This window comes from Triticum aestivum, chromosome 2B (assembly GCF_018294505.1).
Source record: "Triticum aestivum cultivar Chinese Spring chromosome 2B, IWGSC CS RefSeq v2.1, whole genome shotgun sequence".
NCBI lineage: Eukaryota > Viridiplantae > Streptophyta > Magnoliopsida > Poales > Poaceae > Triticum > Triticum aestivum.
The window spans coordinates 716,049,825-716,054,317 of NC_057798.1; positions in this window are offsets into that span (position 1 = coordinate 716,049,825).

The window sequence follows — 4,493 nt, forward strand, 5'->3', positions numbered from 1 at the left end:
ATCTCCTCACGCCCTCGCACAATGCAAGATGCCGTGATTCCACTAAGGGACCCTTGAGGGCGGTCACCGAACCCGTACAAATGGCAACCCTTGGGGGCGGTCACCGAACCCGTACACTTTGGCAACCCTTAGGGGCGGTCACCGGTACCCGTCAAATTGCTCGGGGCGATCTCCACAACCTAATTGGAGACCCCGACGCTTGCCCGGAGCTTTACACCACAATGATTGAGCTCCGAACACCACCAACCGTCTAGGGCGCCCAAGCACCCAAGATGAACAAGCTCAAGGGCACCAAGCACCCAAGAGTAATAAGCTTCTCAACTTGTAACTTCCACGTATCACCGTGGAGAACTCAAACCGATGCACCAAATGCAATGGCAAGGGCACACGGAGTGCCCAAGTCCTTCTCTCCCAAATCCCACCAAAGCAACTAATGCTAGGGAGGAAAATGAGAGGAAGAACGAAAGAAGAACACGAAGAACTCCAAGATCTAGATCCAAGGGGTTCCCCTCACATAGAGGAGAAAGTGATTGGTGGAAATGTGGATCTAGATCTCCTCTCTCTTTTCCCTCAAGAACTAGCAAGAATCATTGGAGGGATTGAGAGTTAGCAAGCTCGAAGAAGGTCAACAATGGGGGCAAAAACGAGCTCAAGAGATGGGGAACCATTGGGGAAGAAGACCCCCTTAAATAGGTCCCCACGAATCTGCCTGTTATGTGCAGAAAACTGTAGGACCGGTACAACCGGTGCATGAACCGGTACAACCGGCCAAAGCAGAGGAAAAACCAACCTGGGAAAAGCTCTAAGCGGTACAACAGCCTGGGGAACCGGTAGTACCGGTTAAACCGGTTAAACCGGTCAACAACCGCCCAAGAACCGCTCCAAAACAGAAACTAGTCCGGTGGTAGAGCGGTACATGGCCGGTACAACCTCCGGACCAATTCTGGAGCGGTACAACCGCTCCAAACACCGGTTGTACCGGTCAACCGGTACAACCTCTCTACGGGGCGGTACAACCTCTCTATGTAAAACAGGCAATATCAAAACAGCCACAACTTTCGCATACGAGCTCCGAATTCGATGAAACCAAGTTTGTTGGAAAGCTAGCAACAAGGGCTAACACAATCTTGATAGAAATATCAATAAGAAGCAAATGAGAAAAGGCCCATAAGAAAATGGTGAGAACCCTTCCTTGGATAAGACCGGTAAAACCTCCAACACCGAAAACATCATAGAAGACGCATGCGAACTCCGTTTTCGATGAACTCAAGCTTGTCATCAAGATGACCATAAGCTCTAAGACTCACAAAGAGAACCAAACAAGAACAAAGAAACATGATGCAAGGATGCAATGGTTTGAGCTCTCTACTAACGATACGATCAAGCTACCAACTTGAGAGCCCCCCTTGATAGTACGGCAAACGATCCTATAACCCGGTCTCCCAACTACCACCACGAGACCGGTAAAATAGAAAACCTATCAAGGGCAAACCTTTGCCTTGCACATGGTCCACTTGAGCTAGATGAAGACGATCTTGACTCCCTCAAGTTGGACCACCTTTCTTGATTGCGTTGGCTCGATGAAGACTAGATGATTGCTCCCCCATAGTCCACTATGGGTGAGCGACTCTTCGGCACATCTTCACAAGTCCATTGACACCACAATGGATGGCAAGATTCAAACTTGATTGCTCCCCCATACTCCATTATGGGTGAGCCACTCTTCGTGTTGCTCCACTTGAACTTGCACACAGCAAACTTGATGACGATCACCACTTGATGTCATCCTCCATGGGTTGTATGGGATCTTCCTCTTGACGCAAGACCATGGAAACATACCTAACCCCACAAAGAACTCTCACGTAGACCATGGGTTAGTACACAAAGCGTAATGGACAATGCTTACCATACCATGGGAACACTTGGTCCCTCTCGGTACAACTTGTGCGCTTTGTGTGTTGATCAACTTGAATCACTCTCTGTACTTAGGCTAGATCAACCTTGAATCTTTCCAAATCTCTTCATTTGGATGATGTCTTGAAGGTAAACATAAATGATCACATAATCTTCTTCTTCAAGACATGCTTGCAATAAGCTCAACACTCACATGACCAATCTTTGGAAATTCCTTAATAGCACCTTGGTCAACTCATAAACTCCTTGAAACCAACACATGGACTTCAAGAAAAGCCTATGTACAAAACCTTCAAATATAACTCAAGGCAACCATTAGTCCATAGAGATTGTCATCAATTACCAAAACCAAACATGGGGGCATCGCATGTTCTTTCAATCTCCCCAGTTTTGGTAATTGATGACAATCACTTTCAAGAGAGTTTATATAAGGAATTATGCATCACCATGCAATACAACAACCAATAGTGCATGCAAATGCGATGCAAATGCTAAGGAACAAAACCAAAGCAAGATGAGACAACTCTCTAAACTTCTCCACACAACTCTCTAAAACTTCTCCCCCATTGGCATCGATTGCCAAAATGGGCTAAAAGCTTAGAAGGCCAATATAAAATGTGTTCCTCCATAAATTGTGTATTTCTCAACAAGAGAGTGGAATGCAATACACATATCCAACGGTAAATACTTGGAGGAAGACAAACTATATTGAGGCCCAAAGATTGCAAAAGGAAGATATGACACAAAGACATAATCAAAGAGAGAAACACGCAATCAAGCAATCAAAAGATACCAATTGAAGCAAGCTATCAAAAGATACCAATTGAACCAACTAGGCCAATGATCCTACGAGCCACATGAATAAAGGATATTATGATAAGAGCGAGCAGTGTTCCAAAGAAACTAGAGAAGCTCCCCATGATTTGTGCACATCAAGAATTTTTGTATTTGGATACAAAGTGCACAAAATAGGATCATAGCTCCCCCAAAATCAATAGAAACTTACAACAAGTGCAAAGAGAGCATATAGGAAACTAAGCCTAGTACTTGCAACAAACACATGGTTGAGCAACAAGTGAAAGAGGCAACTTAAGAATAGGCTCAACCAAAATAATGTGTGTGAGTCATGGCGAAGAACTTGAGAAGACTAAAATTAGGATGAGCATTAAGCATCAACATAGTCTTGAAAGAATGAGGCACACGGTGCAAGGCCTATCATTCCCACACACAACTGGCAAATGGGTTCACAAGCTTACTAATAAGCAAAAGAGAACCTATGCTTGTGACAACCCGTGGTGAAGATAGACGAGGGATACCAATTAAGATGGCAAAAACCTCGTAAAGATAAGCAAGAGGAAAAAAATCTTCACCACACAAGAGTGCAACAAGATGCAACGATAGAGGACACGCACTCAAGGCAAAAGCTTTCACGGAGCCACCAAAGAAATAACAAAAGAGAGACAAGGTGGACGTGAAAGAAAGGATATCATCTAGAGATGTAATTTCTCTCAAGTGTATAATGTTCTAGGTAGACGAAATCATGATGATATATATCTACAAAGAAGGATGTACACCCGAAATAGTTACAACATGAAGGAACGAGATATCCAAAAGGAAGTCATACATATACCAATAAGATATTTGCTTGAAAGCATAGCACTTGGCTAGATATGGTCTTATTGTATATAAATGACGTCCAAACACACATCCATCAAAGGCATCACAACTAGCAACAAGAGATCATCGTTGGGATGCTTTGAGAAAGGAAACAAGTATCACAAGATATGAAATGAATATCATGCCAAGATGCAACCTACACAAGGTTGAATGCAAGAGGAGAAAGCATGAATAGATACTTGTTACCGAGATATCATTGGAAGGATGTAGAAGATACCAATTGAAGGTAGATAGTAGTTCATTGATCATCCTTGCTTGACTCCAATATGCACATGGTGACAACACCTTCCTTGTGAGTGAGCCGAGCATCCAATGCATCTCCAAAAGTTCCTAGAAGAACAACACAAACTAAACGGTACCCAAACTCATTGGGACCAAATAGTTAGAAAAATCAATACATAGGACAAACTCCACATAAATATGTGCATATAGATATGAAAATGAACTTCATACACATCTCATCCGATTTGAGACTTGGTGGAGATCCCCTATATATTGAGTCAAAGAAAGAAAGCATGCCAAATAAAATACATGAAGTAAACATGCATGCTCAAGACTTTCAAAACCCGAAACCTAAAGAGAAAGAAATGCCAAGTGAAAAGGATACCAAATGGAGAAATCATCACTTGGAAGATATCATTAAAGATACATCAAGGAATGAGATATCCATTGATACACACTAAACTAAAGATGTCAAACTCCCAAAGAGAGGATGGTTCCAAACAAACCAAGCTCTCAACAAAGTTTCATGATGGCACAAAGTACCAAAAAGAAATGGCTTGCCTTCCACCAAAACACACTTGATAAGGATCACAAGAAGAGTGTTCTAAAGAAAATAGGATAGCTCCCCCACGAGTTGTGCATTATATAGGATTTGCATTTGAATACAAAATGCACAAGGT